Source organism: Myiozetetes cayanensis, unplaced genomic scaffold (assembly GCF_022539395.1).
Source record: "Myiozetetes cayanensis isolate MyiCay16 unplaced genomic scaffold, myiCay2020 scf15, whole genome shotgun sequence".
NCBI lineage: Eukaryota > Metazoa > Chordata > Aves > Passeriformes > Tyrannidae > Myiozetetes > Myiozetetes cayanensis.
Window position 1 is genome coordinate 13,710,800 of NW_026087159.1, and position 17,181 is coordinate 13,727,980.

At 43.9% G+C, this 17,181-nt stretch overlaps 1 protein-coding gene across 3 annotated transcripts in view; it reads right to left on the reverse strand.

The window, feature by feature from the left end:
* Window positions 1-16,587, reverse strand: part of HTR2C (5-hydroxytryptamine receptor 2C) — a 194,756-nt gene extending 178,169 nt beyond the window's left edge. Inside the window, exons 1-2 of one of the 3 annotated variants that reach the window (XM_050310722.1) lie at window positions 15,708-16,581; window positions 9,853-9,923 (exon numbers count right to left, since the gene is read on the reverse strand). The gene's annotated coding sequence lies outside the window, so the exon portion shown is untranslated. Of the gene's footprint in view, window positions 1-9,852; window positions 9,924-15,707 lie in introns of all 3 variants that reach the window. The other 2 variants (XM_050310723.1, XM_050310721.1) reach the window with 2 other exon arrangements.
* Window positions 16,588-17,181: the final 594 nt, after the last annotated feature.

The following is a 17,181-nucleotide window of genomic DNA, read 5'->3' on the forward strand; positions in this document are numbered from 1 at the left end:
TAAGAAATAAAGCAGAAAACAGATTTGGAAAGAGGGTCCCATGCTGTAGCCCACTGACAGTCTGGAGGGACTCCAGCGCTTGTCACGGCAATGAGGGAGGAAAATAGGGATAAAATAATTCCTTATGAAATGGTATCATCCTGTCACATTTCAGAGCTACTTGGTTGGTGATGAGTAGTTTGGGCAAAAGCAGCACAACCTGTACCACTGCATAAGCAGCAGCTCCAGACACGCAATAGGCAGCGGAGGCAGCACTGCTTGAAGCTCAGCCACGGTCGGTGGGGACTCACAGCCCTTCTGTGCCCAACACCTTGGAAGCAGATTCAGATGATGGTAGTTCCAGCTTCCCCTGTCCAGTGCAGTGAATGAGCCATGATCTCACATGCCCTGCTGACAGCCTAATGACAAAATTGGGCTTGCTCAGGCTGCATGTCCCAGATCGGCGGGCACTGTAACCCTTGGTATGGAACAAACGGCCTTTTCTCACTGGCCTCCATCCCAAGGCATAAGTGCAAGACAACTGCTAATCATCATCAGCCACTACCATCATCTGCTTTTTCGCCACAGAGCCAGAATTTTCATTTGACCCAAATACTCCACCCAGACAGGGTAAAAGGTTCACTGAAATCCAGCAGTTAAGAGCGAAATGTTGAAATCTTAATGTCATCATTACAGCCAAAAGCAAGTGAAGAACCATCATCTTTCTTTTCAAATACACCCACCACCTAAAAACTATTTCCAGAAGGAGCTGCACATTGTTAGGACTAACCTCACTGCAGACTGGATAGAAAAATGGAAACTTCAGCCCATTTTTTGCTAGAAACCCGATGTGTGAGGCACAGGGAACACTGAGCTGGTGCCAGTGAAACTGCATCTCCCCCAGTCTTAAGCAATGTGAGGCTGGGACAGAGCTGTACAGCCTCCTTCTGCTCCCCAGCTCACTTAACACAGACATCACACTGGCAGGGTGCAACACTGTGCTGCACTGCCGGTCCTGAGCTAGCTGCAAAAAAAGCTATTTTCAAACCAGCACAGCCCACGGTTGCCTGGGGATTGCAGCTTGACTCCTGAAAGCTGCATAGCCAGGGAGTTCTTCAGTCTCCTGCATCCTGAACAAACACGGGGCAGAGTCTGACCCTTATCCAGATACCAACACAGAACACAAGAAGTCAGCATGAGATTTTTCTTAGAAACCTGATAAAGAACAGTAAGTTTAAATAGGGAGGGAGTAAAAGGTCCTGAGTTTGGACTCATTTCACCTGCAGTAAAACTCTCATTTGAATGGCTGTATGTACTGGTTTTTTGCATTTATCTGACAAGTTACTGCTCTTTGTGAAACAAATTATTATTCAAAAATAACACTGTTAACAGTTTTTCACAAATACCTGTGCAACACATTACACTCTTATTTTCTGAACTCTTTCTAACTTCTTACTCTGTTTGTAGAGACACATGAGCACGGCTCAAGTGTGACAAATCTAGAGGAGGAAGCTTCTTGCAGAAAAAAAAACTAGATTGCTATCCAGGAAACTCACAGTCATTTCTCAGCTCATCCTGAATATATCACGCCTCAGTGCTTCGCATGCCTCAGTTCTCCAATGGCAAAAGGAGATCAAAGACAGCCAATGTTGCCAGCAGACCTCCACAAGGCATGTCAAGAGTACAGCCCCCCAGGAATAGCACTCATTGTACTCACCCTCAGTCCTTCTTACCCTATTTGATTCTGAAAGCTTCTCTCTGGGTATGGTATTTAGAACAACAAGGGATGTCACAGTGTGTGTGACATATAAAACAGAATAAAAACAATGAAGTCAAGGACATACTTCAGAAGAAAAAAAGAAAAATCACATCCCATTAGGTTTCTTCGTGACTATCAGTGAACATATCCTACAATAACCACTGGATTTTCAGTTCCAGTTTAACATCCACTTTCACTTTTGCTAATGCTACGTGAACCCTCACGTATCCCAGACCAGGCTTCCTCCACACCTCTCCACCTGGACCATCAGCTTCCCATCTTTGGCCCAGCCAGCACTGACAGTCACATGCTGGGGATGATTTACACTGTTTACATCAGGTTCTCTACGTCCTCCTCTCCCTTTCAGGGAAAGCAACAGTTGTGATGAGGGCAAAGAGGACCATTCCCTGTTTGGGAGCACCACACACAGGGTGCTCAAATCCGAGAACCTGACATTTCTGTGACGTCAAGAGCCAGCACTGAGCATGTCCCTGAGCATCCTATAGTAGCTCACAATATAGTACACTCAGATGATAGTTGAACAACAAGTACCACATCCCTGTTTAAGAGACGCATGAATTATTGATGATGTTCAGGAGCCCTATTAAACTGTCTAACGGGCCAGCAAGAACATTCAGTAGTTCAAATGCATCAAAATGAATAATAAAGCTTTCTATTTTGAAGTTTGGCCGTTAGAGAAAAGAACCCTGGCAAATATATAATTTTGTGTAATTTCACTTGGATGCTCACTGTAATAGCCGTAGTATTTATGACACCATGAGTCATACCCATACACTCCTCAGATAGCAAAGACACCATTATCCACACTATTTAAAATCAGAGTCCCTATGCAGGAAAACATTCTACTAAAGGCAAGGCCTGCTTATTTGCCTTAAACTATAGGCTTAGTCTATAAACATGTGCTATTTCTGTACGTACATCTGTGTCAGCCATGAAATGCGTGCAAAGAAGTGTTATAAAAGGAGAGTTGTAAACACCATGGGAAACACCTTCTAGTAATTCTTTAGATCATGCCTATAAAGTTGAGAATCCAATTAAATTGCCTTCTTATTCTTCAAACCAACCCTTGTCATGCAATAATTAAATCATAAAATAAAGCCTCTCATTAGAAAATAGACCACTGCACATTCAGAACATGATGCTCAGTCTCATTCTGGCAGCAATTGTGTGTTTCACTGAGTGCAATTAGAAGACAGAAAACAAAGTTATCGTCTTTATTTCGAATGAAGGCCAGGGATAAAGCTGTTTTGAGGGACATTTTCAGTAAATTTGGGACAAAAGAGAGAGTTCTCCATTCAGTTCTGGCAGACATTCAGCTGCAAACTTGAGAAGTTCCTGCACTGAGGGTCAGCACCTCTCTTTCCTTCCTCCTCTTCACATAAGGCATAGGTGACTGTGGCTCCTGAGGCTGTAACCCCTTGCTGATTGCCAACACAGTTTTCACAGCTTCCAGGGACCTTTCTGGGCAAGATACTGCACACAGCTTCTAGGATTTCACACATTTATTCAGAGCTGTTAATAATCACTCAGTGTGAACCTCAGCACTAAAATATTTATTCTGAAAGACTCAATGTCTTGTTTCAAGGAACCCTTCAGCAGTCTGGGACTCAAAGTCCACCTTGACCACTGCAATTACAGTGAAAGAGTGATCAGTATTTGGAGAGATTTTGTTGCATGGTATTCGAAGACATTTAACAGGATGTGGCTGCTATGTAAATGTTATGTAGCTTTTATTTGCTAAATCCACATAAAACTTCCCTTTTTAATATCCTTCCCTACTTGCTTGCAAACACCATGCACATAAAAGTCACTAACTTGAGAAAATGTTTAATCTGGAGTTGTTATATCCTATGTCAAGCCTCAGAGACTCCACAGAAATGAACCATATCACCCGAAAAGTCAACCTTTTGCATTTGCAGAGCTCTGCTATGACCAATTACTGCTCCAAACTCCAAGAAACAGATTTCTGAAGCTGGAAGCACTGAGTACTCTCAAAAGCTTTTCTGATAGTCAAAGAATTGTTAATAAACAGGTAATTTAGCCTTAGAAGACACTAAAAGCCTAATGCATTTCCAAAATTACATGCCATTGCAGTGGATTTTTATACAGCAGAACAGCAAGAGCTATTATAAAAGATGGCAGCAACTCCTCCAGGCAGTACTTTTTCCTTGGATCCTCATCTTTTCCAGAGTCAGCATCTACATTTGTGCAAAAAAATAAGAGGAAAACCACCTCATTCATTTCCTTTCATTTCCTCTCCAATCAAAAATCTCTCATACTGACAAAACTGAATGATCTTAGAAAATTATATCAAGATTTTCAAGCTTGACCTCTCAGCTACCCATCTTCAAAGACAGCACTGCCATTACAACACACATCCAAGCCCCTTAGGATGCTTTTCATACTATTAGGAAGTCTAGTGTTCAATTTAAGCATTTTCTCATTTTTTCTCAATCAGCCAGAAGCAAAAAAGAAGTTCCTGAACAACACAGAGAAGAAGAGAAAATTCTATCTATCTCAGCATGCAGTTTTCCCACAGAAATCTGTGGGAAACAAAAATCAGAGGTGAATATAGGTCTATAATTATTATTCATAAAGCGTTTCCAGTGGGCTTTGTGCTCATCTCTGGGCGATGCAGTCTTCTGCATCAACATAAGATGACATTGTAAACCCACTTGCAAGTTCTGTAAGAGGGTTCTGAATTCATCATTGCTTGGGGCAGTGATGTGGCTGGTAGTCATCTCCTGGTCGAAATTACCTCCTGGAATCCATGGCCCAGGACACAGCCTACACACGAAAATGTTGATGAAGCTGTAAAGCAACACTGTTTAGAGACTAAGCAGATTGGGGCTTGTTTCTTTGCTTGTTTATTACAGATACACTGAGCCTTTCACTTCAATTCCAGAGTTAGTTCTTCCTTCAGCCACAGCTAATAGCCAGATGACAAACAGAGCAGTAAAGCTACATGACTAGCCAAGCTTGTAAAGTCTTAATAAGAGATCCAGCACAGTAGAGGTGTGTTGGAAAGCATTACACAAAAATTTAAGTGTTTGTTTGTCTTACAGGCAGGACACTTCACTTCTCCTGCCTCAACGCTGTTGGTGGAGGGGTGGGGGGTCAGGAAAGGGAAATCTGGGAACATTAAACAGTTTTAGGTGGGAGTGTTGATTTACTGGAAGTCAGGGAGATCAAGGGATTGATCAGTCAAAAGGTTGGACTCAATGATCTTGGAGGTCTTTTCCAACCTAAATGATTCTGTGACCATATGCATTTACTGAAGAGTTTATGTGGCAGGACTATAAAATAATCTCTGTAAGTCATCCTCTCCTATTAAGATATGCAATTAAAAACACTGTGACCTGTGAAACCACATTTTCTGAGAGGTGAGAACATACAGAAGAGGAGTCACATGAGCCCAAGTGACTTAAAGAGCAACAGAACAAACCCCTGTAAGCACATGGTGCTCACTGCTTCATCAGGGAGGGAGATAACTTGCCCTCCTGGGTATCTCTTCTCCAAAATTAGCATCATTAGCACAGTATTCACACCTTCTCTTTCCAAGCCCACAGGAGGTTTCACTGAAGCGCTGCAGGCACAGTATTTGCCCTGCCACAGCTAAAAGAACCAGGGGTAAACATCCATTGCAACCAGGGTCTCAGGCACCCGAGGCACAACCTGCAGCTGCACATGGAGCTGCCTGCACTAGGTGCGTTCCTCAACAGACAGTACAACAACCTTTTATCATAACTATGCTCTAATCTAAATTCTGATAATCTACACATTAAAAAACGCACACCTATCTTTTAATATGTATAAAGGTATACTTGAAGTTTTTAAGACTTGTCTGTTCTAATATTTGCACCATAACTAGAAAGCATCTGCACTGTGAGATAGTGGCAATTTTTCCAATCTAACCTCACTTTGTTTGCACACAGCACAAGGTTATCACTTCAGCAAAGGACTTTACAGCATAATACCCACACAGTGAACAACCTTCAGAGCTGGGGCAATAAACACCCCCCCCCAGATGGAAAGGCTATTACCCTTACTGTACTCATAATTTGGTTTAATATAAAATCTGGAAATTTCTTTTTGCAAAATTTATTTTTGTTCAGTTTTTACAGAGAGTTATGATCTTTTTCTGTGCCCCATATCTGCATCAGCAATCATTAAAGTAATATCTGCTTAACATGCCCTTGCTCATCAGCCTAACTTGAAACATGGTCTGGCTTGGCAGCATGATGAGGATCTCCTCCCTGTGCTTTCCATCATGTTTAGGGATATATGCTGCTGGACTGCATTTGCATACATTAGATAATCACAGGTGTCCCTACTGCTAAGATATCCATAAAACATCCTTTTAAGAACAGAATGAATCAACTCAACCTAAAAAGGAGTCTCAGCATTCTTAAATAATCATGGCATCTTCATTTTGAAGAAAACCAACTTTTAAGCATCTATGTCTTGAATATTATAAAGACTTCCTGGAGAAATGTTCTATAGCCCCAATAGAGCACATGTTTTATTTAAATTAGCATTACACCTAAGAGCTTTAACACATATTTTCTTCTCAGGCAGTCCTTATTACTTTGTGACTGTTTCATATCACCCCTAAATAACACTGTCACCAGCTAAATGAATAGAGTGTGCTATACTTACAGATGATTTATACAGAACTAAAACATGGATCAGGAGGCATATTTCTACCCTGAGCCTCTCGATACAGTTCCCTTTGGCATCAAAGGAACTACGTGCCTTTCTGCCCTGAATTCCTAACAAGATAATTTACATATGCGCACATTCCTGAGCTCTGGCACGGCACAACTTTGCCCAAAGTTGGAAACCTCCATCTGGGAAAGGCACATTTTGTACCTCACCCCGTTCTGAACATCCTCTCAAGCCACTGCTAGGATCTCTTGGCACAGCTCCCGATAGGCACTCCTCTGCTTCTGGGAGGAGGGGGGAAAAACAGGCAGCAAGAATAAGGTCCAGTCTTATTCAACAATCACATGGCATGTATTGGAGCAGTTAGAGCTGGAGGGAATTATGGACCCACCTATATGAGCAGAAGAATCCTTTCCCTTACTGATGAGGTCAAGCAGTGAAGAGCTGGATACTGAATATCTGTCATGTCTATAAAGTGCTTCTGTCTTCCCACTGGTCCTTTACATTTTACCCTGAGGAAGTTCCAAGGACTTCTCCAAAAGTTTTTGCAGATAGTAATGTACTAAGCAACAACCACAGAAGAAAATAGGACCCTGAAATAAAATAATTCTCTCAGTAAAGCTGACAGTCAGGTGAGGATAAATCAAACTGTGGTGTGTTGGATACTAGGGCAGTGATGGTAGCAGAGGAAGTGTCAGCTGAAGAACTAGTAACTAGAGGTCTAACACCTGCAACATCACTCCTCTGATTTAGCTGCTCAGTGCCCTGGATAATATATTCTACTTGCTAACAGAGGCATTTTTTAAATGCAATTTCAAACCTATCAATAAAAGATTTGAAATGTATTTTTCTACCTGCTTCACACAGTTCAGACCTTGTTTCAGATTTGAAGGAATACTGGAGACAACAAATAACTTCTAAATAGTGAATGAACCCCAAAGTAACGGAGGTGCAGAGAGAAAAGGCCCTCAAACCCTCCACACGCCTCCTCCTACAAACTTGGCTGCTGTGATACATCTCAATCTCCCACTGTAGCAAAGTGCACATCGTGGTAACCCCCACAGCCTCCCACATTCTGTGTGTCAAGCCCTGATTCATCAAATCACTGATGGAGAAGAGCAGCTGTGCAGTTTGGGGCCAGCCCGTGCTGATGGTCACTTGGCCACCATGTGCATGGTCCTGGGATGCTCTGCCACGGGACAAGCAGGACAGACACCTGTAACCCCTCAGGAGGTGAGGGATACCGCTTTGGGTCTCTTCCTCTCCTCTGTGGCCATGATTTTCATAAATTTTCAGCATCACGCTTGTCAGATTGAATTGCAACAAGTCAGAGCTTGAATGCCAGAGGAGCCTGTCAAGCAGCACGATCATTTAAGGGCTCATAAGCAAGCACAAGGATCTCTCCCTTCATCTTGCCACACTGCAACCATCTCAAGGAGACTCAAGGGAGAGAAACACAAGTTTCTACTCAATCAGGTGTGAGGAGTCCTGTGGATAAGGACTGGCTCAGGAACAAGTATGTGGCTGCTTGTGCTAAGCAAAGCAAAGCAAGGAAAGGGCAGCACTTTCGGAAAGAGGTGGTTACACAAGAAAATTTGCCATATTATAAAATTATCCTTTCCTCACCCATAAGGTTTTAGGCATTATATCCCCCACTGGGCTGTGCTAAAACACATTCACAACAGTCAGGCATACGTGACACTGATCACTGCTGCCAGGGTATATTAAGATTATTATATTCTCACCCTGGTTTTTATAATATTCCCTAAGCATCTGCTATTTGCCTCTGCTGGAGACAAGATACCAGGCTGTCAGTAATTGTTAATGTCAAGGAAACAAATGGACTGTTCAAGAAAAAACTGTGAAAAAGCAAAGGTGGCAAAAAGAGAGAGAGAAAGAAGTAATCAAGGTGGAATCATAGAGGCCCAGAGATAGGGACAAGGGGTGCTAAATGAATAAGAAATACCAGGGTGAGCACTGAGGGGATGGGAAATAGAAAGCAACACCCCAGTGATCAGAAGAGGAAAGGTTTTACTCCATAATCCTGCTGGAAAGGAAGTACCTCAAGGGTAGAACAATGGAAAAACATGATCAGGCTAAGGAAAAGACACAGATGAGGCAAGGAGATAGACAGGAGAGTTTTGGATGGACTGCAAATATAAGTCCAGTTGTAAGCAGTTGAGATGGACATGAGACCCAAAGCAACATCACAGAGCAATTGCTGGAGGACTGAACTCCTAAAGAATGAAAAGAAAGTCATTAAATTAGACACCAGCAGAAACCCCAGAACTCACAAAAAGTGTGGGTAAACAAGAGTGCTAAAAAACCAAATTTGTAATTTGCTTTATCTTTGTCATGGTTGATTTTATGAATACCTCAATAGCAACAAAAGCCTGTCCACAAAGTCTCTCCTGGAAAACCAATGGCCACCTGGAAGCTGAAAGCAACAGAAATCAATGTGACTGCAGGGAATCCCATATCTGCATGTGATGGGAGCCTCAATCAGCCTTTTGGATAACCCCGAAATTATTTTTTAATACACTTAATAAAGTGTGGGGAGAAGGGGGGGGCAGCAGCTGTGCCAGCACTGCAGGCTTGTTTTTTGCCAACAGCTCAGTGATGCACCACACACTGACTGTAAGAATATCATTACATGGAATTACTACAGAGCACTTTAGAAGTCACTGATAATTGACAAGATGTAATTTTAATGAGGAACCATCAGTGAATGGACATGCTTTTAACTGGGCCTACAGAGACAAGTTTCACAGCCCAGTGCAACTCAGAACTTAAGTGATAAATATTGCCAAACTTAGATGAGCACGGTCAAATAACTCTGTCTCCTTCATATGCCCAGCCTTACCAAAGATCAGACACTAATACAGAAAAACACAAGCCTACTTATTTAACATCACAGAATGCAATGGCAAATGATCTACTCCACTTCCAGAAGGGAGAACTGTAGGTTGAAAGTTGGAGAATTAAAAATATGTGTGGGAACCAGGGAGATAAACGGAACACAAGGTCCCAGGGCCATGGTCTGATGAAACACCTAGATGATAGAAGAGAGGTAAGGTTAGAAAGGTGATGTTTCTATGTATGGTGTTGATGAGAAGATGAGTAAAATGTTCTGCTGTCCCTGAATAGCCACCTCTAATGTCCAGCTTAAAAAGATGCTGAAAAATAGAGAGAAATGCATAGGATTTAAGGGCCTGAAAACAGATTGTGTGGAAGAGTTTAAATTATATGATCACTTCAGGAAAAAGAAAGCTAATCAATGATTTGTCGACATCATGGGAAATGATTTCCATTACTAGCAGGCTCCTTAATTAAGCAGACAAAGGACAAAGATGATTCAACATATGGAACAAAGAAATAAACTCAGATTGGATTTATTCTTTTATAAATCATCAGAAATAATTACTCACCAAAACAACTACCCTCAGGACACCTCTGAGTTCCAGTTATCTGCACTCTTTAAATAAGTCTGAACATTCTTCTGAAAGGAAAGGAGAAGTTGCTGGGTGAAATTTTCTACAGCCTGGGTCATCAGGAGGTCAAATAACATGATCCCAAGAATCATTCATTCATTATGAACCAAGGACTACTAGACAATATTTGCCATATTGATACTACAACACTCAGACTTACTTGCTTACATGAGGTTTTGTATTTGCCCACAGTTGTAGAAAACAACAAGAGAATATGATGATTAACATTTAAAAATAGGCAAGTTATCAAGACGAGATCTCTTTGGTACAGATAAATTCACATTTATTCCAGCATTCACTTATGATTTTGCTGTCATAAGCCAAGCACATAGTACTGGGTACCATAAAATCTAAAACTACAGGCTTTTTCAAAGTGAGTGTGTATTAAATTTAAACCATAACTGTAAGAGTTTCAGTAAATCTACAATAGTCCCCATTAGAAACATTAAGATTACAGTCTCTCAGATAACAATGTCCACAATAGCAGTGTGCAAAACACTATATACATTAGAAAGTGGATAATTAATATGCTTCTGCACTTTATTATTTTTTCCTTTACAAGCAATGGCTGTTATGAAATCATACATGTCTGCCCAGAGCTTCCTGAGTGTCGCATATGCTGAACAAATAGAGCTGGACACTCATGGTCAAATGCTGCAACTCTTGGCACGAAAACACGCTCCTGAATTCCACATTTTGTCTGAAACAAGCCTGCTGGGTAAAGCCCAAATATAAAATTTTTTTATGGGACAAATCTCACACTAATTGCCTTCTCTCTGCAGCAGTAACTCCCTGCACACAGTCAAGGTGTTGGGAAGTGGGCAGGAGCAGGAGATCCACAAAACCCACTGACACAAACACGTATCATCTGCATCAGTCTCTAAACTGACAGAGATTTTCCCACTTTAGTCTCACCATGAAGCCTGGAACGTGCAAGTCTGCAGGATATTATTGCTATTTAATGGGGCAGGGGACTTGTAGTACCAACCAAAAAGACTGCATATACAATCAAGTAGCAATATCAGCTCCCAGTGAGCAGAAACATAAGAGTATCTGCTATTGGGATGCTCAGGGGCAAACAGCACCACAGGCTTCAGAGCCCCACTCGATAACATGGATTGACGAAGCAAGTCAAGTTCAGTAAGGCAGAGTCAAACCTGGCAGAGTCAGATCCTCCACCAAACCCCTCAGAGGATCCTGGAGCAGCCCAGGTGGAGCTGGCAGCTGGCTGAATGTGGACTGAAACCAGCCACCGTTGTGTGGTGGGGGGTCCATCTCACCCAGCGCTGCTGCCACCACCCCCACAGCTGATCCCAAGCCAGTTACACAGGCTCCATCTGTGGGACTAGAGAAGGCTGGGTATTTCTGGTCTGCATTTCATCTCATCTTGCTGCAGACTACCTAAAATAAGTAGGAGTAATGGTTCTCTCAAAGTGCCTTTTTGTCTGCTGTGAAGAAAACCTAAACACGAAGCTCCAGCCCAAATGCTTGCAGTGTCAGATTAACGCCTCTCTGTCTGTCAGTGCCAGGTAATTATATCTGTAATGACCAGAGAGATCTTCCATAATGTCACCACATAAGGGATAAAGCTGGGACAGAACACAGAGACCAACTTTGCCACTGCTTGAGTTGGAATCAAAATTCACTACTTGCTACCCAACATCTGTGGGGAAAACAATAAAAAAATAAAAATGCAGAAACTGTTCTAAAAGGAAGCAGGTTACTGGAACCTGTCCTTCTGGCCAGGACACTGAAGTGATGATCAATATGTGTCCTGGCTGGAGATCAAACCAGCTGAAGTAGCTGCTGTGCAACCCAAATTCATGGAGCGTGGGCCAAGGGCAGAAACATCTTGGGTGAGAGTGTGGCTAACTCTATCATGCCCACTGCTACCCAGCTCACCAGTGAGGTGCAGTTTTGGTGTGCAACAACCTCCCACCTCTATCTGTCCTTTTATCTACTGTGCAGAAACCATAGGACTCATACAATATTTATAGCGTGGAAGGAGCGTTTCAGTGATGGCAGAGGTGATGTCTTTTCTCTAATGTTTGTTGACTTATGGCTAGAATGTGCAATTCAACAGCTGAGGAACGTATCATTTCTATTCATGCTGCACTGCTCAGAAGCGCACACATTACAGTCCATGTCAGCTAAACAAAGGTAGCCAAACATCCTTGGACACATGCCACTGCAGCTATGTAGTGAAATTACGGTGCCTTGAACATTTTATGGTCTCTGATGATAACAGCACTTGCATTGCACTGATGGTTCAAATTAATCTGATTCTCAAAAGTTACAGCGTTTAATTAGGATTGGTAATAAAAATTATAGCGTTGGGAAAGTATTATGACAGCATTGGTCCTGAAACGGGGGTGGGGGAATCAGTCAGTGTTTAAAAAAAAAACAACAATAAATTGAGAGTGACTAACAACAAAAGAAAATGACCTTCTGGAACAATAAACAACAGATAGCAGCTGCCTCTTATCTTTGGGGTGGAAAGTCATTTGATATTTTTGTACCTCAAAACATTTCTTTGATGTGGGCTAAAACCCTCTCTACAATACAGTCCCTTTCTGTGAATTCTCTAAGCAACTAAATCCTAGCACCATTTTTACTTTTATTGCCTTTCAGACTGGCAAGAGTAATATAATGATTCATCATTAAAGTACTCTTTAAGCAGCTTTGTTCCTATTTGTTGCTATATATATTAAATAGAAATCGGTCTTTGAATTCACCTCTAAAGTCAGACCCAATTTTTTATCCAACAAGAATGGTATCTCCAGTCATCATCTGAATGCAGCAAAGGGAGAAAACCTTTTGCATAATATAAATATCTGCATTCACTAAGAGGAGGCTGATGCCACCACCTACTGTGATTGCATTTTATAAGTGGTACAAAGCCAGAGAGATTTCAAATGCAGCAGCACAGTCTCTTATAGATACTCCAGGCACTATCAGAAAGGCACAGTTTCATCTCCGATTCAACAGTTTCTGGGCCAGAGGCTTTGATCACCTGTAGCTGGTTTACAAGCAGTGTCCAAACCATTAAAATGCAGTGGCTACTGAAAGAGTGCAGGCACCTAAGGACTGGCCTATGCTTCCCTCCCCATAGAAACCGGGGAAATCAATCCCCAGCAAACAGTTCTTGAAGATTCAATCTATTCCCTTTGCCCCTGTCTGTTCTTCATTCCCTGCTCCACGAGCAGCATGTGACTGGCCAGCCATTCCAGCACGGTTTGCCAGGCATTTGTCTCCAGAAGGGCAAACCCCACAGAGATCCCAGCACCACTGCTACCACTGCACCCCTAAGAACACGGAGCTCAGCCCCACATTGCAGTGGGGCACACCGGGGAGTCCCTGCCCTCCACCTACAGGGGGGACAGAATGTGACTGTCAGGCAGAGGAAGGTTATCAGTACAGCCTGTGTGACTTGGAGTGCTGAGCAGTTATTACTGTAACAAATTACAGTTTTTTAAATTACTATTTATTAACTCCAGCAAATGGCTCTCAACTTCCACATAACTCGAGTTTAATGCAAAACTTTACCACCGACCAGAGAAGCTGCTCAGAAATAATCAGTGGTTCAAATGTGCTGGTTTGGTTTCCTGAGTGGATGTGAGTATGGCTGTGAGGAAGGTATTCCCATCCACTCCTTCACAACACATCACATGGGAATACGCCCCAACACTTTGCTGTTTTAGTAAAAGGACATTTTAAAAAAATACACTTGCTGGAATAGAGGCGCAAGACCACCAAAATAGTTGCCACCCATCAATCACCAAATTAATTTTGAATTTTTGAAATCTCTTTTGTGAGAAGCATTTCACTTGAATTCAACCAGTTCTAATCACCAGTCTGCCTTTTTGCAAATAGCAGTAAATGGGATGACTAATATATCTCTTTTCTAGTGTTTCCTGCACAATGGTATTGCTTAGTGCTCACCAGCTTTTATAAATGCTCTTCTAGAAAAAAGTCATTCGGATCACCTTACACGAATACTACTCTGAGATGCCACTGAACGTTCATAGATTTGTGTTTTCGCCTCTCTGAGTGAAGCCAGGAGATTTTTCTCCTCTTTGTGGCAGAAATTAGTGTTGCTATGGAGCATTGCTGCCCAGATCTACCTTGTATGTGGGTAAGAAGGGATCCTCTTCCTCAGGACAGAGAGGAGCAGCTACTTCCCAGGTGTCATCACAGCCTCCATCCCCAGCAGTGGCTGTAGCTTCTTTATTCATACACAGCACTGAATCAACCAGACCCACTCCTGCTCCTCCACCTCCAACACAGAGATCTTCCAGAGCAGAAAGATCTTGCAGAGCAGAAGAGATCTTCTCTACAGGATCCCAGAGAAGGGTGCACAAGTGTCCTGTTCTTGCAAAGAAGGAATCATGCTCTTGTCTGTAATTTGGGCCCAAATTTCAGAGAAAAAAAAGGGGATTTTTCTCTATCTTTCCCTATATGTCAGTGTTGAATCAAACATAGCAGAGCAGCCCTGGGGAAGTTGAGGAAGCAATTGCAAATGCTCTGACCAAACTGCTCAGGTAGCAACACATTCCAGTGTGTCACAAAAGTGACTAAAAAGATTTGCAGTGCCGATGACAGGGCTGCTCTTTTTCCTCAAGAGTGCAGTTATGAAAGACACATTTGTTCTGCCAGGATGCCACAAAAACACTTCTGATGGCACTCTTGGCTGTGCTATCTTAATAGATCTGCAATACCAGAAACACACACAAACCTCTCTCTGTGTGATGCAGGTACATAATCCCTGTTCTGAGTAGCCAGGTTTCCTTGGCAGGGTCTGCCCTCAGGAGAACATGCAAACATACATCTGTTGGTCAATCAGGACAACAAAATCAAATAGATGTCCAATGCCCGAGACCCTGCTTTTCCAGAGAAACCAAAAACTTTCCTTTCAGCTTAATCTTTATGGAATAAAGCTCCCACCAGAGGTCTCAAGACAAACCAAAAAAAGCATGCCCTGATAGTGAGAAGGGAGCAGTATGAGCTGCTGATGATTTTGTTAGGGATTTCTCAAGAAGGTAACTTCCTAAACAAGCAGAAGGAAAATTGATGGCATTGACAGTTTTTCTCTCCAAGACACTGCTGTAAGAAAAACCTCAAGCAAAAATTCCTGGTGGTAAAGTACTTAGCAGAGTTGAACTAAACTCCTCTCCACAAAGCTGGAAAAGCAAAACACAAAAACCAGACACAGGCTGCTTCTAAAACAATTTTCCTCCTCTACTTCCAGACACCAAGATCAACCTTAAGGACCTTAACATTCCCTCTCTCTTAGGAAAGAGCACCTTTTTTAATTCCTCTTAGTGTAATTTCACTCCTCAAAAAACAACACCTCCCTGTCAGCAGCATTTTCTGTGTAGGTGCCCTCTGTCCTCCCCACGTCCACAGGAGCAGAATGAAAGGACCTGTAGAGTGCAGTGTGTCCCAGATTCTGAACTGAAGCATAACCCACCATACTGCAGCCAACCCCTTCGAAAGGTCATATGCCAGGAAGAAGTAAAAGCTCCCAGGTGCATTCCAGAGAGACCAAAACAAGTTTGTTTCAATTAACTGCAACAACTTTATTGACGGTCATGAAAGGTATCACTCAGGTACCTTTTGCTGTCTTCCTCCCTGCTGCCCACGCAGAAACCACACACACATTTTTCTGTCTGGCATTCAAATTAAACCCCGTTCCCAAGGGAAATTTTTAAACATTTTATAGCCCAGAATGAGGAGAGGACTGTATCCCCCCAGTAAAGATCACAGCACATTGCACAGGCAGCAGCACCTACCTCCGTGAGCCGACAGAGCAAGCAAGTCCACATAATTCCTCTTGGATGGAGACATTTACCCCAGCTCAGACAGCCGGGGCTCTCCTGCCATGCCTGGAGCTTCGGACACACCAAGAAAGCATCTTCTGCCAGCAGCGCGGCTCCTCTCGCACACCGAACTGCAGCAGCGGCAGCCTGAGAGAGCAGCAGCAGTTGAATTGCTGCACATGTATCTCTGCAGATTATTTCCTGCTCGAACACTTGGCGTAAAAGCAGATGCTCTTAACCCTCTGGAGGCCTATGCCTTTGTCCCCCCTCGGCAGGAGGAAGCTAGCAACTCCAAATATTCTGCGGTGAGACCGGAGAGGAATGACCGGAGACACACAGGGCATCTTCCGAGAAGTAGTCCCAACCTCGTGTGAGTTGCAGTCACTTCGCGCTCAGGGAGACAGGCATTCCCACGGCAGCCCACAGTTCCATCCCCGGCCAGGCAGCACACGGTTCCCACTGCATCACCCGCTGCAGATCCCCAGGCTCCGGCAAAGCTCTGCCCTTGGCTCACACGGGAGCCCCTGCGAGGCCCCGCAAGGACGGGGTGTCCAGCGTGCTGAACCTGCGGCTGGAGGCCAGGGCCGCGCAGGTTAAGGGGGGGACACAAGAGGGGCACAAGTGACGTGGCAAGCCCAGCAGTGTCACCTGAAAACTCAGGCACACAGGGCTCCTGCTCCTGGCACAAAGCTCTCCATCACCTGCAGGCGCTGCCCCATCACCTGCAGGCACCCACACGGCGGGCGGGCAGGCGCTGTCCGGGTGGCACTCGGCTGGCGAGCGTCAGCACTGCTCCCTCTCACAGCCTGCGAATGTGACTGGAAAGCATGGCTGAAAACATGCTACAATTAACAGGAGGGAGGGAGATACTATTGCTCTCCTGCTAGTCTTAAAGGCACATTGCTCACATGTGCCTGTTGGGGATGCAAACACCCACAGCTTCAGTCCCAGCGCCTCACCCACCCGCAGGCAGCTGAGAAGCCCAGGAAGGAGCCCTGTAGGGGTCCAGGGAAGGAGAGCATCCCAGGAGTCAGGAAGTGAAGGGGCAGGGAGTGGAGGAGTCCCTACATCAGGGGCTGGGGGCGAGGCCTGCCACACCTTCACCACAGTCCCAGGGGCCAGATCAAGTCCCCATCACTCAGCCCAAATGTTAACTCCCATCCCTGGCCCCTCCACCAGCATCCCAACCAGACAGAGGTCAGACTGGTCACTGCTGCCCCATAGCCCAGAGGGTACCAACTGTGTTTTCCAGTTGGCAAGGAAGGCCTGGTACACCCTGGGGCCATGGTGCCCCTCTTCTGGTCTTGGCAGGAGGGTCAGGCTCAGTGGCATTGTTCCCACTGGGCATAGCCAGGAGCTGAGCCAGTGATATCCAATGTGCCACCCAGGCTAAAGCTGTGATGAGTTCAGCAGATCTTAGACTGGGTGTAATATCTGGCACCATAAC